This window comes from Lycium barbarum, chromosome 10 (genome assembly GCF_019175385.1).
Source record: "Lycium barbarum isolate Lr01 chromosome 10, ASM1917538v2, whole genome shotgun sequence".
Lineage (NCBI taxonomy): Eukaryota > Viridiplantae > Streptophyta > Magnoliopsida > Solanales > Solanaceae > Lycium > Lycium barbarum.
The window spans coordinates 52600170-52620903 of record NC_083346.1 but is presented as its reverse complement, the minus strand read 5'-3'; the positions used below and the strand labels follow the sequence as shown (position 1 = coordinate 52620903).

The 20734-nt window shown below is 36.5% G+C and overlaps 1 pseudogene; it reads right to left on the bottom strand.

Moving 5' to 3' along the window:
• Nucleotides 1–240: 240 nt before the first annotated feature.
• Nucleotides 241–20521, bottom strand: LOC132614612 (chorismate synthase 1, chloroplastic-like; annotated as a pseudogene).
• Between the last annotated feature and the right edge of the window lie 213 nt (nucleotides 20522–20734).

The following is a 20734-nucleotide window of genomic DNA, read 5'->3' as shown; positions in this document are numbered from 1 at the left end:
CCATGAAGGAAAGGTTAAGAAGGATGAACTAGACAATTTTTTGGGTATCTTAATTATTTTTTTGTGATAATTAAATATATATATATATATATATATATATATATATATATATATATATATATATATATATATATATATATTGGAAAAGCCACCAGAAAGGTGGAAATTTATTGATAAAGAAAATATGTACATATCAATCCAAAAGTGATTGATCAAATAACTAAAACAACAAAAGAAAGAAAATGACCAAGTGGAAATGGAAATACAGATTTTGGTTTTAAACCAGACTAAACAGGTATTAATCCAAGGGCCTTGACTTGATAACATCTATCACACCTTCAAAGTCTCACAGGTGGCCTGTTTCAAATCAGTTGAATCATTCTTCAGACCACTTAAATGTAGCTGTGATCTTCTTGTTCAAACCAGAATCTGCATGGAGCCAGCACCACTCTCACCTTTGTACCATTGTCCAAGTGCATGAATCCTATCTTGGATATGTGTAGCAAACATATCTGAACATCTTAATATGTTTTCTGTATCTGAACATGCTAGTTCATACAGCATTTGAATCTTCTTTCAACTACTGTACTTTTCCTTTCAATGTTGCAGCTGTCCATAGCATAAACTTTTGCATGAATTCAGGTTTGTATGGTACATGAACCATAATTAATACATTCTGCTACTTATGTGTTGAGTATCACACCATTTATACCAAGGAATGAGCAAGCCAAACACACTAGTACCACCCTAATACAACTGCTGCAAGTACTCACAAACAGTTGGCAAAATGTACTCAGTAATAGTTGCAGCATTGATGTCAATCTGGTGCTTTGTCTTGAAGGGTTCTTATTCTAAAGTTTGGAATTCCTCTCTTCTCCATATTCAGAATCCTCTTAGCTTGACTGGGTAATTCCTGAAAACTATGAAACTGAACTGAACCTGCAAAAACAAAAACCAAGTTAGCTAAAAAATCTGCAAGCCCATTTCCTTCTCTATGTATATGCTCCACAGATACTATTTGATCCTCCATCATCCTCCTTATATCCTCCACCAACATTGAAATGCTCCAAGGGACCTTCCATTCAGCATTTAAGATCATCTTCATGGTCATGGAATCAGTCTCTATGATCAATGGCAAAAGCTGCTTTTCTACACAGTGGCTCAGTCCCATTCTAATAGCTTCAGCCTCAACCACAATATTTGTTCCATCTGTTAACATTTTAGAAGTTGCATACACCAAATCTCCCTCTTCATTTCTTATACAAAAGGCAGCAGAACTTGGACCTGGATTTCCTTTAGCAGCCCCATCAGTATTACACTTATAAACTCCATATGCAGGTCTCCTCCATGTAATAATTTTGCATATAACAGTAGGCTTATATCCTTCAAAGAACTGAACAATCTGATGTCATATAGTTGGAATATTCAGCCCAGGAAACTGAACTTTACATAACATATGAATGTTCATATTTATGTCATATAGCACTCCATTCAGATTCATAATACCACCATGAAGCCTATTGTTTCTCCACTTCCATATTTGCCATACAATAAAAGCAGTCACTGCTTTGTATATTGTTTTCATTTTGAAATGGAATTTTGCTTCCCACCAACTTCTTATAGCATGTTTAACCTGAACACAATTCAAGCTCAATCCAGCCCCCATATTGAAGTATCTCCATACCTTTGCAGCCAAATCTCCACACAGAAATAGATGGTTTATTGTCTCTATCTGAGCATTATGACAGCAGCAACACTTTGAAACTAATGGAATGCCAATGTTTGCCACCACTTCATCAATTGGGACTTTAAACTTCCACAATCTCCACATGAAGAATGATATTTTAAAAGGTACACCTTTGATCCACATATTCTGAAATGGCACTGTTACATTAGCTTTTTGTCTCAGCAAATGCCATGCACTACTTACTGTAAACTTACCTGTGCTTGTCATCATCCACCAAGGTCTATCCCATTCATTTGATGCACGTTGAATGTCAATTTCCTGTAATATATGCTGCACAATATCTTCAGGAAACATCTGCATGAGTTTGTTGACATTCCATCTTCCATCTGTCATAAGTTCAGAAACATCTTCAGCATGCTCATTGATGTGCCAGGACTGGGGAACCACATAACTAAGAGCACCTAGCTTAGTCCAATTGTCAAACCAAATGTTTGAACTTCCAATATTTGGCTCCCACAAGATTTCCTATTCTATACTTTCCCTTGCTTCCAACATCATCTTCTAGACTTGTGACCATCCCTTCCATTGAACCAGCTGAGGAATTTGTTTTTTGCAGTACTTATTCCACATGAAATTGGCCCATAGTGAACTAGTGGTTCTAAACTTCCACCATAGTTTAGCACATAAAGCTTTGGATGTGTCATGAATAGATCTGAATCCCAACCCACCTTCATGTTTGGGAATACACATGTTCATCCAAGCTGCCCAGTGTCTGCATCTACCTTCCTCCTTATTATTCCAAAAGAACCTGGCAAAGATCCTGTGTAGTTCCTTTGTAACACATTTAGGAGGCCTTATAGCAGATAAAACATGAATTGGAATACTTTGAAGGACACTTGTAATCAACACAGCTTTTCCTCCATAAGACAATAACTTGCCTTTCCAAGTTTGTAACCTGTCTTTGACTTTCTTCAATAATTCAGTATAATCCACTTTCCTTTTACTGGCATGAGTAATTGGTACTCCAAGATATGTAAAAGGAAATTGTCCTCTCACAAATCCTGTAACAATTGCAACCTGCTAACTAACCTCATGTGATACTTTGCTGAACATATAAAAGGAACTTTTGCTCTTGTTTATTAGCTGTCCAGATACCTTCTCATATTCCTGTAGAGTATTCATGATCATCTGTAATGATTGGTTATCTGCTGAAGAAAAGATGATTGTATCATCTGCATATGCCAGGTGATTCAAATCAGCACTCCACTTTAGCATCCCATACCCAACAAAACCAGGCTGATCAAACAAAGAATTTAGTGCCCTTGAAAAACCCTCTGCAGCAATAATGAAAAGAGCAGGAGAAAGTGGATCCCCTTGCTTGACTCCCCTTGTAGAATGGAAGAAACCATGTGCCTGGCCATTTAGGAGAACAGAATACCAATTATTTGCCAACAGTCTCCATATAAGATCAATGAAAAAGGGAGAAAATCCCATCTTTCCCATCACTTTACAAAGGTACAACAATGAGACCCTATCATATGCTTTTGCCATATCTAACTTGATCACAACATTTGCTGGTTTTCCTCTCTTCCTTATATCAGTTACAATTTCTTGTGTCAACAACACATTTTCAATTATATTCCTTCCTTTCACAAAGCCAGACTGATTTGGAGAGATCACCTTTGTAAGTAGCTTGTCTAGCCTGTCATGAACTACTCTTGATATGACCTTATTGATAAAGTTGCTAAGACTTATAGGTCTCATATCAGAAAATGCCTCAACAATATTTTCTTTGGTAACAAAACCAGATTAGTGTGAGTGATGGATTTGGGAAGAGTTTGTCCTTCAAAGAAAGCTTTAACAACACTATATACATCAGCCTTTATCACCTCCCAACACTTCTGATAAAATATACCAGAAAATCCATCAGGGCCACAAGCACTGTCCCCATTTAATTCAAATACAGCCCTCTTTACTTCCTCCATAGTAGGTTAAGCAGCAAGTAGTATATTATCGTCCTCTTTGATCAGCTCTTGAATATGATGAAAAATTGGAGAATCTTCACTAACCCCCTCATGAGTAAATTGCTTATGGAAAAAGTTGACAGCTTGAGCAACAACACTATCAGCATCCTCAATCCAATTTCCAGCATCATTTTTAATCCTCCTAATCTGGATTCTTTTTCTTCTTCCTTTTACCAGACTATGGAAATATCTGGTATTCCTATCACCTTCTGAAAAACAATCCATCCTGGCTTTTTGCCTCCAGAATTCCTCCTCATAGTCAAGATACAATTTAAGTTCAGCTTGTGCCCTTTGCATGACCATTCTATTTTCTGCTGATGGAGTTTCTTCAAACAATTGCTCTTTAATCTTAACTATTTCCTCTCTGATAACAAGTTGTTTAAAAATGTCCCCAAAAGTATTCTTACTCCATGTGCTTAAAGCTATTTTCAGTTTCTTCATTTTGAGCTTAAATGACAGAAATACATCATCTGTTAAGGCTGTTTCCCATTGCTGTTTAACAAAATCAAGAAAAGTATCATGTTCCACCCAGAATTTGAGAAATCTGAATGGTTTGATAAAATTTTTCCCTTGATCTCCACATGATACAAGTAATGGTGCATGGTCAGAACCAGTCCTTGACAGATGTTCCACTTCTAATTGTCCAAACCAATTCTGAAATGCATCATTATATACAATCCTGTCCAATCTCTTAAATATACAGTCATTAGCAGCCCTACCATTCCACCATATGAAAGGACTCCCTTTGAAAGGGATCTCATGCAACTCACAGGAATTCAGACAAAAGGCAAAGTCTTCATATTCTTGTGGCAAAACTGGTAGACCTTCTATTTTCTCTTCTTCATTCAGTATAACATTGAAATCACCTCCAACCAGCCAAGGAGCTATCATATTATTAGCCAAGAGGTATAAACTGTCCCACAACTGCATTCTCTCCACATCTGAACATTTAGCATACACCATTGTAACCACCATTTCTTTATTGAAATCTTGAAACTGCAGCTTTACAGTAATAGCCTGCTCATTATCCAATAGAACCTCAACATCAACATTATCTTGCACAAAGAACCAGATTTTTCCATTACAGTTTGAATTAGCATAAGGCATTCCAAATTTCCTTCTATATTTCTGAATTTGGTTCTGATGTTGAAAAGGCTCCATCAGAGCTACCAAAAAGAACTTGTGATGCTTGTTTAACATTTGAACTCTATGAAATGCTTGTTGAGACTTTACTGATCTTATGTTCCAGAATAAAGTTTTAACAATCATTTAACATATTTCTTAAGGTTACTCCTTGTTGAATACCTCACAGTTTGAGGAACCTTTGAGTTTTGCTTTCTTCCTTTCTTTGGACCTTTGCCTTGTGATTTTGGAGATACTCCTGCCTCTACACATATCTGCTGTAGTTTCATATCAATAGCATCACCCTCAGCATCTTCCTTCTTATTGGTGATCAAATTCACCTTATCATGTTCATCCTGTACCTTGTGAGAGATTACATCATGTAACACCTTGTTAGGTGATACCCTTACAGCAACATTCAGAGGCTGTATATCTCTAATATCAGGAATAATGGCCAAGGCTAAATTCCTTTGCTCAGCATCAGCAACTTTCTCAGGATAATAACCAATCAGCTGTAAGTTACAGTTAGAGCTATGAACCTCCTCATCAGTAATATCCTTCAGAATTACTGCTTGAGTAGACTCCTTCTGATCCATGGAAACATCCATGTCTTGCATCTTTTCAACACAACCTCCATTCAAATTCAAATACAGATCACCTGCTTGAGTACTTTCAGACATCTGATTTTCCAAAGAACTTTCATAGGCCACATATCCATCTTGACTCCTGTTACTATTAATTCTTTGTTGAGCATCTGCATCTGCATCCTTACTTCCAGTATTTTCAACTCCTTGTTGGTGCTTATCTTCCTCATTTCTTTTCTGCCCCATTTCAGCCTTTTGATCATCTGCAGATAATTCAGTATTCTCATCGTCCTGACAGCTATTAGACTTCTTTGAACCATAAACCTCTTCAACCTCCATAGAATCTGCATTATCATCCAGCTGTGGACTATCAATAGCTATTACACTGTAATTAACAGCTTCACTTTTGTGCACCTTAGCAGTATCATTCCCATAGACTTCACCCTCTTCTATAAATTTGGTTCCATTTGTAGCCTGATGTTCATCCATACCCAAGTTTGCAGCATCTACACCAGCGCACTCCTTGCTATGATTCTCCTTGTCATCTATACATTCAGCTGCAACCCCTTGTTCTATATAATGCTCATCTTGACTGTTACTGAGCCTACTAATATCAACATCCTCTACTCCTTGATTAAGTAACTCAAATTTGTTTGATACCATAACTTCTTTGTTTCCATCATCCCTCCCATTTGTATTCACTTTGTTCTTGACCTGCCCTTTGTTTCCAGGATAAGTTACCACAGTACCACTGGATAATACCTTTGGTAAGTATTGTTGCACTGGTTTTTTCCACCCCCTATTCCTTCTATATCCTCCTTGTTGGATTTGCCCTTGTTTATTTGTTCCAGGCTCATTTACTACAACTGCATCCTTTCCTTTGTTCTGTGTCCCTTCCCCAATATCTATCACCTCCTTTTCCAACAATTCTGGATGTAGCACCCAACACTCCTCATTAGACTGACTTTGTAAACAGCACTTTGTGCAATAATTTGGTAAGTAGTCATATTGAATATTAACTTTAATCGACCTGATATCCTTTGTGATATCATCTTCAATCTCCATCCACACAAACTTAGGCAAATCTGCAAGCAAATCAACCTGCACTTTCACTCTTGCACAGTTTGGTCTGGTCTTGTTGATTGTAGCAGCATCTAGCTGGATTGGCTTGCCCACAGCAGAAGCCAATGTAAACAAGGATTCCTTGACAAAAAAAGTAGGGAGAAGATTTGGAAACGAAATCCAAGCCATAGCAATTGAAGTCTCCTTTTCCACACTGAATTTAGAATCATATATTAATGGCCTCATTTGATAAGAATGTCCATCTTTTGCCTTCAACCAAAAGAAGCTCTTTGAAGATATATTAATAAAATCTTCCTTTAGATCACATCTTATCAATACATGTCTATCTCTCAAAAAGCCTACACGAACGTTACCCTTTACGCCACACTGAAGAGGTATAATAGATCGCAACTCTTCTAGTTTAGGCCATCCATACGAAAACTTACCAACAATGGCATATTATAGATTTTCAATCCTTTCCATTCGTAGTACTTCAGACGATGACCATCTTACAACGTGTTTACCATCTATATTCTCAACCATCTTCATAGGAATGGATTCACACGTGTGCATGGGATCTTTACCAGTTTCATGCATTAAAGTTTGACGATAATTCTGTGTTGTGGACGTAGGGACTGTTTGTAACTGCTGAGCAGTGCTGGACGAAGGAGGAAGAAGGGAGAGGGGAGGGAAATCTTGAGAAGAGAAAGCCTGACCAACCACCAGATGCGGTGGCTGGCCAGTGGCCGGAGTGGCCATAGTATTATTAGGGTTTCAAACTAGGGTTTGCATAGGAGGAGAGAGAAGAGAGCGTTTTGTCTCTTGAGGAAGTATGAAGATCTAATTAAATATGAATATATGATGATAACGACCCGTGGAGCTCGAAAATTCCCTCTCGTGTGTCCATCCCTTATTTTATTCACTAGTGTTGTTTAATTAGAAAAGCGAAGCCTGACAAACTTAAAGTGGATTAAGACATGATGGGCAAATAATTAAGAGAAAACAATAATGATAATTAGAAAAATATATTGACATTGCATCCTACGTTGACGTTAAAGGTAAAATAATTAGAATATGATGAGTGTAATTAATTTAGTTTGATTTATTTTTTTATTATTAATATAAATAGAGAGGAGATCGACGTGCCGGTGCCGCGCTTGAAAAGCCATATCTTGCTTGTAACAAAGAAAGCCTTCCAAATGGATGATTAAAAAGAAAAGACAAAAGAAGATTTGAAGGATTTGACTCGTTAAGACATTGAATTATCATTAATTTTGTCCAATTCCTTGTGAGAAATTGTTTATCCTTACACGTAGAAAGAACGAAATTATTGACTAGTCAATAGACGTGAGTCGTGCTATTTGGCAACCGATGAGCAACCATTTGATTCGACTAGCTACTCCCCGTTCACTTTTATATGTTTACTATATTAAAAATGAAAAAATATTATTTTTGTATTTTACTCTTAACATTAACTAATAATTTTCGAAATTATAATAAAATATACACTTTATTTATTATTCTCAAATAAAAGGGAAGGGAGGGATTTGTTTTCTTTTTTGGTATTTAAAACCAAATCCTTGAATGCCGGCTCAGATAAGAATGTCAGGGTGGGAGTTCTGCAGCTAATTTAATACGACTTCAAATTTGTTCTATCTAGAATATGAAATACAAACTTCTTTTTGAAACCACTCGGTATTCCAGACTTAATGATCCGAATAATCAAAATTTCGTTGCTATAGTCTTGCTAGTAGAATACAACCGTTGCTTGTACGTAACCCCCCCCCCCCCCCCCCCCCTCTCAACACCATTCCAAAATAGTAAAGAAAGGCTTTTTTTTTTATTTTTTGTCTACTTTTTATTTGACGAAACAAAGAACAAAAAATATTTATTCTTCATTTCAATGATGTTCTAACGAATAAAGTCTTATTTAGTGAATTGAATAGTAAAGCCCCAAAAAGTATTATCTCAAAAAAAAAAAAAAAAAAAAAAAAGAGATTCGCTTATTTAAATTGAACTTATCATGTAATTATTATTGTGCTTAATTTTCCACTCGTGTTTAATGAGGCATTATAGCAATAAATTAACATAATGGGTTAAATAGACTAATTCAAACACAAATTGGGTGGAAGTTGCAGCTACTTTCTCCCTATTTCGCTATCAATGCATAAATATGTTCTTCTACGTTTTTAATTACGACAATTACCATAAAGACCAACTTTTGACACCCTTAACATAGCTTCCAGGCCGCTCCCCCACCCCCAACTTCTTCATTTTTTTTGCACGGATTGCCCTTCTTTTGGGGTGGTCTTTAGATTTTGCCCCTCATATTTGTGATTTTTAAATTTTGCCCTTCGCTTGGATACCTGAGGTTCTGGGTTCAAACTCCCGCTCAGGCATAAAATAAAAAAATAATTTCGCAAGGCAGGGCTGGGGGGAGTGTATGCCGGATCCGGCATAAAGTCCTTAAGGAAAAACTAAAGTTATGCCGGAGGGGGCATAACTTTTCCTCAAGGCATAGTTTAGTTATGCCTTATGGGGCAAAACTTTTCCTTAAGGAACTATGCCTTATGGAGCAGACTTTTAATTAAGGCATAACCAAAAGTATGCCCCATAAGGCAAAACTTTTTCTTAAGGTATAGACTTTGCCTTATAAGGCAAACTTTTAGTTATGCCTTAAGGAAAAATTCCGCCTTATGTGGCATACTATAAAAGTTTGCCCATTAAAAGTATGCCCCCACCGGCATAAACTTGTGAAGGAATTACCAAACTTATACCGGACCCGGCATACTTATGCCAAGTCTTCCCATAAGGCATAAGTATGTCGGGTCCGGCATAAGTTTGGTAATTCCTTAACAAATTTATGCCGGTGGGGGCATACTTTTAATGGGCAAACTTTTATGCCAGACCCGGCATAAACTTGTGAAGAAATTACCAAAGTTATGCCGGACCCGGCATACTTATGCCAAGTCTGCCCATAAGGCATAAGTATGCCGGGTCCGGCATGACTTTGGTAATTCGTTCACAAGTGTATGCCGGTAGGGGCATAGCGAAATTTAAACTCTGCCTTGTGAATTTTTTTTAAAATTTTGACTGTGTGGGGATTCGAACCACCCATGGGGTTTAGGCGAAGGGCAAAATTTAAAAATTTCAAATATGAGGGGCAAAATTAAAAGACCACCCCAAAAGAAGGGCAATTCTGCGAATTGCCCCAACTTCTTTGTTAGTTTAAACAAATTCTTTTTGTTCTTTCTTGGATTTCGAAGGACAATTTTGAACCGTCAACCTTGTATTTGGTTAACTAACCACATTCCTGTATTATGTATTCTTTTTCTTCTTCTTTTCTTTAGATTAAAAAGGCTACCACGGTACAAGTTACGCGTGATTTGAATGTCAACTTTACATTAGAGAATTCTATAGAATCCTGATTTCCAATTAAAAAAAAAATGTTTTAGCTCTGACAGTCACATAGTGGCCGATCCAGGATTTTAAAATAATGGGTGCTCACTATTATGATCGTAGATATTATATTGAAATGAACTGTTTCTTATTCCATCATAAAATAATGTTACAGGCAATATATATATATATATATATATATATATATATATATATATTTTTTACAAGAGTTGTAGAGTCTTATTTCCACACAATCGTTGTAAGGAATCTATCCAGTATTACTTGGACCTACTCGACTTGCGACATGTAGAGTTAGATTCAGATGTCCTGTTACTCTCCTTGCAAGCTGAAAGTTGGGAAGCAACATTGAGCTTAGACCTGATGAATTCGAACTGGCGGTGGAGAGAGGCTTGGTAAGTGATATGATATCGGGGGGCTCAATTTCTCAAATTTCTCCAAGGACTTATACTAGAAGCCGAGCCACGGACTTTCAAGCTTTAGAAGTCATGTTCATGGAGAATGAAGCTATGGAAGCACTTGAAGACAATGATTGGAGGGCCTTCAAGCTATGGGAGATAGCATGGAGGAAGAGTTCTAGAGCCCAAGAGTCCAAGGCCCAAAGCTTGCCTCTTAAAGAAGCCCAACTGTTGATGTGTGGCTACAATTGCAAGCTTGGGAAGTTAAAGGCCAGAAGGTGGCTATTTATGCAAAGAGGTTATTCCTTAAAGACAAGCCATCATCCTTTGAGAAGACAACCAAACAAGGCATTTACTTCATTAAGGATGTTTTTGTAATAAGCTAGTTAGTCTTCTTTAGCCTAGTAGTATAAATACTACACTTAGTTATTTCATTAGGAAGTTTTTCAATGATGTTGAGATGAATACTCTTAAAAGAGTGATAATATGTTTGGTGGTTTAGTGTAGTGCTAATCTAGTGATTAGTGAGAGTGATAGTTAATTATGGTGGATTCCATTGTTGGCTATTGAACCCATTTTTCATTGATTTCATATGAGAGTTGTTCATTTGATTGACTCTTGATTGGATTCAAATAGTATAGGTTCCTTGATTGAATCCAATTGGGAGGGTTTAGGTTTAGTACACTTATGTTTGCCCATAGATTCACTATCAAGTGGGTCTTACTCCTATTCTTTCTCCTCATCTCAAATTCTTCACTTCTCATCCCTTAATTTCTTTATTATCTTTGTTTCCGCTTTTTTGTTGTTTGAATCTGTGTCTTCCACAAGCCGGATCGTATCAGTAAGAGAATCAATTAGCTGGACGATAAGAACTGAATAGTGAGGTCCTTTCGAGCCACTTTGTCACAGACAAAAGTGAATTTATTTTCACATGCTTAGTACGAGCATGGAACACGTTGTTTGTAGACAAGTTGTCCCAACATTGTCGCACCATAGTATAGGAGGAGACTTGACAGGAACGTGGAGCTTAAATAGCAATGACCGAAGCCATGTAAGCTCAGCAATTGCATCAATGAGGGCTTTGTACTCAGATTCAGTGGACGATCGTCCAACAGTTTGCTACAATTCTTAGAAAACCAGGATACTAGTGCATGATCGAGACAGATGGCATACCCCCTATTGATTTTCAATCATCTATAGAGCCAGCCCAATCAGATGGCATACCCCCTATTGATTTTCAGGGCAAAAAGGAAAACAGAACAGAAAGAAGAGCAGGCTTGGAAGTTGCACAGCATAGCAGATGTCTTTTTTCTGGTTATGTTATCATTAAGTTATAAAGCTAACACGTTTCAGCTTGTCCTAATAAAGGATAGGGATAAGTTGTCCAGATTCACAGGAAAGTCTAGATGGCTTCTATGTCTAGACAAGATAATAGTAGACTTCAAAAAACTACCAAAACAAAGAATAACAGGCAAGTATTAGTTCAGAGACAAACCTCGGGGAACCACACAAGGATCATGGCGACCTCTAGCGATGAGTTCTGTGTCATGTTTGTCTCTCGTCACAGTTTGTTGCTTCCTCTGCATGAGAATTAAAATGAGATACTTTCTTTGAAAATGGTTATAAAATGAGATACTTCACCTACTTAAATATAGTCCTGAATTTAAATAATTGACCTAGTCAAATAAATCAGATATCAACTTATGAAATGACTAGAATTTCTTGCAAGAAAATGGTAAACAAGAAGCTCAGTTTGACGAAAACATATACTCCCTCCGTTTCAATTTATGTGAACCTATTTCCTTATTAGTTCGTGCCAAAAAGAATGACCTCTTTCTATATTTGGAAACAATTTACCTTTATGCAATGATTTATAGCCACACAAAATATATGTGACTCATTTTACACCACAAATTTAAAAGTCTTCTCTTCTTTTTTAAACTCCGTGCCCAGTCAAATAAGTTCACATAAATAAACCACGGAGTAAAGGTGCTAGAGAAGTACAAATACATCATCCTGCACCGCGAAGGACTAAAAAGAAATGAACGGATGGAAGACAGAGGGAGAAAGTTCTCACAGAAATAGTTGAAGTTGGCTTGAAAGCTATTCTCATATTGATAACTTCCCCATTTGATATACCGCCCTGCAAATTAAAAGTAAGACAATTAAAAATTTTGCTCCTCTCAATAGATAGACCTACAGAATACTGGACAAAGTGTACCTGGATACCACCAGATCTGTTGGATCTTGTCCTGATTCGGCCCTGCTCGTCCATATAGAATTCGTCATTATGCTCGCTACCAGTCATGAATGTGCCTTTATTTTCACCAAAAGAAAATATTTACTTTAGATTTCTATCAGAGGACGTAGCAACAATTAAGGGCATTTATGAGTTATTGAATAGGCCAGAAGTACTTTAACAGCTTGTTTGGATGGTTGTTAACAATTGTATTGTATTATATAATACAATGTTTGTTTTTTAGTTACTTAAATTTTATTGTATCGTATCATTAAATTCATTGTTACGTAACGACGAAAGTCCCATTTTGCGTAACGAACGATTTGGTGACATCGCGTCGTTACCTATTTTTCCCCTCATTTTGCCTTTGCTTATTATCTAATAATCCTATTTTATCCTTTACCCTACCTTTTTATAATAGCTTTAACCCGTATCCTACTTTTATTTGGGTTTATCCTTTAGATCGCTGATGTGAACAATGGAAAACGATACAATCTATCCAAATGTTGTATTAATCAAAACAATACAGGACAATACAATACAATACATTATGAAACGATATGTAACAACCATCCAAACAAGTTGTTAGGTGTCATTTGGTTGTTGGTTAAGAAGGGAGTTATTCATGTATTAAAACTAGCATAGCTAATACCACATTTGGTAGCATTTTAGTTGCATTGTATTAAATTCAACACACCAAGTATGGTGTTTGGTTATCATTTTACAATCTTACATAAATAAATAAAACAAGTATAAGTTATCAGCCAATTTATACATCATCTTATGCGGGGTAGAAGATGGAATAACTAATACAGGGATTGGTAATTCATCGATAAAACAACTCAGATGACAAATTTACCCTCTATCACTCAACAGTTAAATATATGGCTTTTATTGCAGTGCTTTCACGTGCCAACTATCTACCTTGCCTTGCCTCATTTTTAAACATCAAACACTTTACCATGATGCATTGTAAACAAACATTTTATTTTTAAAATATATAATGTATATTAATTTCTAATACAACAAACCAAATATCCAAAGAAATAGTTCATGCAATGTAATCTGTGTATAAATATTACCTGCATTACTTATTCCTGAATAACTAACCCTACATAACTCTAACCAGCAACCAAACGACCCCTTAAAATCTACGGTTCAGAACTGATATGCCAACCGCTAATGCTATCCCCACCAACCGAAAAGTCAATTGACAGTGAATAAAGTAGGAAATGTCAGTAATACCTTTATCTGCACCACCTTCTCCCCCGTATGGCCAGATCAGCAACCAACACACTCTGGGCAGCCTAGACCTAACCTGAGTCCAGCATGCTTTAAGGATCCAAAACACTGTTTTTAAAAGTCCCAATTACCTACTTCAAGCCTAAAAGCATTACCCTTCCTGTTCTGTTGACAATCATAAAAGCTATTTCACCATCACCTAGCCATCATTCAGAGGAACAAGTCTTTAAGATGCTTGTCTGCATCTTTTGTCAAATAACATCTTAAGCTTGAGGGTACAGCAGCTTACTGAATTTCTACAGAAGTCAGTGACCCATATGAACTCAGAGCAGATGCCACTTAGAGAACTTTTAGTGTCATCCATTATTGGACATTTTGACAGCAACTGCTAAATGATTACTTCTGTGCTACTAGTCCTATAATATAATTCTTGAAGGAGTTCAAGTCAGTTGAAAAAATCACCCATTTAAGAACATCTTGATGAATATTTATCAGGTTAGGACCTTGCTTACATACCAAGGCCTTCAGTGATAAAGTTAAGCTACACCCTGTAGAAACAGTGAAGTAAAGATGATGTACCTGCGAAGCCACTTCCGAACTCAAAACCCTTTGTTGCAGGTATTACATGCAAGCTTTAGCTAGCTCAGCTTCAAGTTTATCGAAGACTGGTGTACCAAGACCCTAGTAAAAATTATCAAATTCTGACGCACGTATTTCTCAATTTGAGATGAAATTTTATGTTAGTTACCAAAAGGTGCAGATATAAATATCTGCAACAAACACAGAAATAGCTTACCCGTGGGAGATTTCTAACAATGCAAGTTACAACACCACCAACAGAGTCCCCTCTCACTCGTACAGCATCAATAGCAGCAATCATCTTCTCTGCATATTCTGGATCGGGGCATCGGGCAATATTGCTTTCTATCTGGTATTATAGATAATTACCAAAAACATTTACAAGTTTCATCAGCACGAAAAACATCAAAAAATCAAGTAGATCAGACATGCTGGAGAAAAATCTCAGATAACTAGGAAGTTCATAAAAAGACTATTATTGATGAATTAGGATAGCCACAAAATAGAAGCATAAAAGGTCTTTTAAATTTTTTGCCTACTAAGCCAGAAACATTGTGCCCTTGCATGTGCTAAAAGCAGTTTGTATCAGCTAAAAAGGTTAGTGTCCATCACCACAGGCACAAACCTATACTATTATCGCATTGGCAGCTGCTACAATCTCACTCATCTTTTAACTGGATGAGGAATAATTTATAATCTTGTGTTAACTTTAATGTAGCCTTGATCAACCAAAAACAACTACAACAACAACAACAACCCAGTGAAATCCCACAACGTGGGGTCTGGGGAGGGTAGAGTGTACGCAGACCTTACTCCTACCAAAGTAGGACGGCTGTTTCCGGAAGACCTTCGGCTCAATAGAAAGCATAAAAAGAGATCAGATAAGGCCAAGAAATTCAAAGCGATATGGAAATGAAAATAACGAAAGCGACTAAGCCATGATGAAGCAGTTTGCAAAGGGACAGTAGCTACCACAAATAAAATAAGATAATCAAAGTACAGGAAATAACATATAGTAGCAGAAATCAAGGCACAAGAAACTATAGCACAATAATGCGACTACTAATATGAAAGGATAAACGAGACTATCTACTAGCCTTCTACCCTAATCAAGGCACAAAAAGATGTTAGAAAATAAACTTTGACATGTCCCAGCCTAGACAAACCATCTTGAGTCTATACAAACTCACAAGATTAAATGAAAATTCGTCAAATTAGTTGAACCAAATGCCCTTTCACCGGATAAGTAGTAGAGTCTCCTCTTTCTTACCCCAAGGATTGGTCAAACAGAGGTAAACAAGACCAGATCCTATGAGAAGAAAACTTTCCCACTTCCCCAAAGAAAAGCTTTGATGAAATGTAGATGCTTAGGAGTTAATTTTACATCGGAGTTCGATATAGTGAGAAACTATCGTGGCAAGGAGACACGAGTGTCGCACTCTAAAGGGAATAATAAATAAAACACAGAACATCATTGATCAGAGTTACCCATGTTGTCTTATTGTAAATGCATCCAACTTAAATCAAGAGATTGTCCACTCAACTTTTCAGTTCAAAGTTTAATAAAGTGAAATATTTTCATTTGTCAAATAAAATGATATCCAACAGGCAAGTTCATCCTTCCCTCAGAACCAATAAAGGATGAACTTTATGATAAAATGAAACATAGTCACTAAAAGATGCAACTGTGGATAAGAGAGATTGATAAATAATATATCAAATTCATTTCTTCAAGAACCTAAGAAGATTCGCAACTGAAACCAACTGTCACACGATGGTGTCGAAACTATTCTATAACCTGCCGCAACAAGAATTCATTCCTCATCTTTCTTATTTTCAGTAAGAATATTAAATTGAAATACATTTCTGATGTGACATATACCTGCTCTAGAGTCAAAGTCTGATGATCAATTGAATCCTCAGGAAGTACAACTTGGTGAACTTGAGAAACATAAGCAAGAACCTGCAGTATGGATTATATGAGTTAAAAAGCTATGTTCTTCCCTGTAAAGAAAGGAGACTGGCCAAATATTTAATGGGTTATTAATCCCAAAAGTTAGCTGAAACTAAAGGTTCTGAATCTTTAGTTTGAGAAGAGAAGGGATGTGGGCGAGGTTTGAATGGATTGAAATGCCTCTAATATCACCGTTGCGGAGCTTTGTTATTCCAAAATGAGCGCCAGAGGAGTTTTTACACATTGATTTGATATAATAGTAAATACAGCTAAATTTTAGATATAAGCTCTTAAACCAACAGAGTGATACCTCAGTTCCAGAATAAAGTTTGAGAATTTTCTTAGCAACTGCTCCAGCGGCAACTCTCCCAATGGTCTCTCTGGCTGATGATCTACCACCCCCCTACATGAAGACGCCAGTAATAAGAACTTAAGAAATAAGAAGAGCTGGGAGCAAAGAAAACTAAACATATTAGGATATCTAAAGATATTTATAATTAGATTTATCTGGAAATTACCTATACAGATCTAACTCCGTACTTGAAGTCATAAGTGGCATCTGCATGAGATGGCCTGTAAGCAAGCGACATTTCACTATAGTCCTGGTAATCCAACAGAAAATTTGGCGTCAATTGGCAAAAGCTCAAATACAATTAACATACTAAATGTACTCAGAGCAGGCTGAAAATTTGCTTTTTCCCTCCAAATTATTCTTGGATTTAACAGGACATTGTGCGAAATTCATATACTTTAGATTTTAACTTGAAAGTTTTATGATTAAAGCACAAGTAAGTTCACATAGCATTTGCATATCCTTTTGACTCTCATTCACAATTCCACCACTGAATGAAGGCAACAGACGCTTGACTCATCACCATGATGTCTCTGCATTGTGCCCACATAAAAATTAATTTGACGAGTCAAGAATAGTTATGACTCATCTCCGAACATAGTCAGCTATATGAAATTGCCAAGCAAGATAAAACTAAGCTTAACATAGATACTTGTGTTCATCCCGATGAAGTAATGCATACAAAAGCAACAAACTGACAATGAGAGTTGAATAGAGTAGTGGAATCTACAATCATTTTAAGAGCTAAATTCTCTGGTTCACTTTCCTTTTGTTAGTTGACACACAGAAAGTCTCAAGAAGGTAAAAACCATACTTACATTTCCTCTCTGATCAGTGTTAGGTACTTCAACCTTGATTGGGGATCCAGTAGTCAGCCCTGCAATTAATGAGTGCCCGATACTGAGTTCAAGAGAATTATAAACACCAATGGCTTAGTCCATGAGAGCCAAATGATAGAATACAAAAAGAATAAAAAGGTTACAACAAACTAGATCAGAAAACTAACCATCTGCAGTGCCTGATGATATTTTACAAGTGTCAGTCTCTTTCCTTGGTGTGGTAATCCGGCTTTGACCTGGCCTCCTGGATGACAAAGTTTTGTAAGCAATTTAAAGTGAGACAAAAATAATGAAACCTTAATAATCCCAAAGACTGCTAGTTCAATTAGCTTTTTTCTAGATTAGACTGCAAAAATGTCAAAAGATTCTCCTGGTATGATGTTGCTATCAAGCTGATACTGGTGACGTTAAACCCATAGAAAAATAGCTGGAGTAAGGAAGGAAATACCTTCGGTCAAGGTCCACCTGCATATCAGATTCAGAAAGTGGGAGACGGGGGGGACATCCATCAATAATACAACCAACTCCACCACCATGAGATTCTCCAAAAGTTGTAACACGGAAGTAATTTCCATATGTGCTACCAGCAGCCTGTATCTCTGCGGGTACACAAGCAGAAAGAATTAAGTTTCTAACCAACTTTAACTCTAGTACTCTACTTAGAAGCAAGTAAGTCAAGGAAGGCAAAGGATATTTTAAGTTTGTCTTTCCACGTGGCAAAGGACAACAATTGCCAAAGAATATCGGTATTATCTGTGTACCCAACTGCACCTTATCAACTTCCTTTAACAAGAATAATATTCTCTAGAGAACATGGACAAATATTAGCAAATAACCAAGTAGTGCTTTAATCAGATAATAGACATACTTATAGGCCTCTTTAAGGTCATTCAAGTGCAAGTCTTTAACAAGAATGCACATAATTTCCAATTCATTAGCTCCCAGGACTAGAAAATTTCAGCTGAAAAGCAATATAAACGGAGAGAACTTTTCTCCTGAACCCGATAATTTTTCTCTTTATCATCTCTTTATGTTTCTTGTTTCTGGCACGACGAAACTTAATAAATGAATGCAAGAAAATGAGGTGTAAAATAAGGCAGAGCGCAAGTATTAGTCAGACTAGGACCATAAAATGAGAGTAGAAGTGCCCATACAATTATAAGTGAAACACTACATTTCGCGAGAGCATGAACCCAAAGCTTTTAAGTTGGCATCCTAACCTTACCACTTCACATAGTCCATAGGCAAATAAAGGCTACATACGTGTGAGTACTAAATCGGTACTATAACACTAGCCCGACTCAGGAATTCGTTTCTATTGAATCCACCAAGTAAAGGTCAAACAACTAAGAAGTAGGGTCTACCATATCCAAGCAGAGACATTTATTAGAATCAAAATCCTTTTGCTTCAGTTTTTATTTTGTGTCTGCATGACGTAAGAAAAATACTCCCTCAGTTCCAATTTGAGTGGCTTACTTTCCTTTTTGGTTTGTCCCAACAAGAGTGTCTCTTTTTTTATTTAGTAAGTTGACAATTCAAACATCCTAGATGACAAGTTTATAACCACAAGATTCAAAGGACATTTTAGTACATTATACACATCTTTAATTTAGGACCACAAGATTCAAAAGTTTCTCTGTATTTCTTAACTCCTTGCCTAGTCAAACTAAGACACTTAAATTGGGACGGATGGAGTAAATATATATACATTTAAACAAGTTTCTGCTTTTCATGAAATTATTGTCATTATTATTATTCTCATTTACTCTATCAACAAGGACAATGAGATTAATCAAGTCAACATAGTCAACCTCATAACTAAAAATATAAAAAGTCAAATGTAAGAGTGTTTGGACGGGCTTATGTATTATAAGCCAAAAGCCATAAGCTAGAAATCCTACCTTATGGCTTTTGACTTATTTTTGTTAATTTGGCTTAGAAACAAGTGCTTAAACAAACAAGTGCTTGAAAGCACTTTTTTATCATACCAAAAACTACAAAAGTGCTTAAAAGCACCTTAAATAAGTCAATCCAAACAGGCTCTAAATCGTAAAATAATTTTCAACACCATATTTGAAACAAGGAAAAGGTTCTTATTTCCAGTTAAACTACACCACATTAAAGATAATAATACAGAAACCAATGCAGAAATACAATTATAACTAAACCGAAGCAGAACTACAACGTAACTAATCTTGTATACATAAATCAAGCTTACTGCTTTCGATGATAAATAGAAACAAAGAGATATTCCCTCCGTTTCAATTTGTTTGCCTTACTTTACTTTTTAGTCCGTTTCAAAAGGATGCATCTTTCCCTTTTCTGCAACTCTTTAATTCCAGATTTCCACGTGACATGTTTAAAACCAGATTATTAAAGTGCATTTTGATAAATTTTACGTATCTTTAGTTAACAAAGACAAGATTCAAAAGTCTTCTACATGTTCTTAAATTCCGTGCTATCAACACTGGACAAAAAAATTAAAACGGATGGAGTAAATGAATCAAAATTAAACATATGTATAAGCCCAATTAAAGAATAATAAACCTATAACTAAAAAACATACTTCAATTATCAAGATGAATTAGCAAATTCCTGAATTCACATAAACAAGAAGAAAAAATGGATACATTTGTAAAATACCTAGGCATTTGGGGTGTGAAGGACGAGATATGATATGAATGTTGGAAGAAGAGAGGTTAGAAGGTAACTGAACAGATCCAATACGAGAGGATCCGATATCCGATGGAGCTCCCAGAAATTGTTTGGTAGGTACAAATGACGCCATTTTGACCTCTCTCCTTTGCAAAATTTGGTGGGTGGAAATGGGTTGTTATGTATGTAAGAAATTGAAGGTGTTGTATATATATGGGCAATGGCTGCTACGCGATATTGGGTAGGTGAGAGAGAGAACAATGGTGTTGGGTGAAGATGGGGTCTTCCAGTCGTTACTACCTACTCATCCAACGTCACCCTTCTGCAAATTGTGGTGTGGTGCTTCTACGAACTACCAACTCTTTCTTTTTTTTTTAGGGTCAATCTCTTTTTCTTTTTCCTTTTTTTTATAACTCCAGAAAATATTCGACTTTTTCTTTTTTTTTGGTCTCCCAACAGGTGTGGGTATCCGCATTACAGGCGATCACGTAGAGCCCATTCGGAAAAAGGGATCCCTATTTTTTCATACTTAGGCTTCGAACCTTTGACCTCTGAATAAGTAAGGAGCAGTCTCATCCGC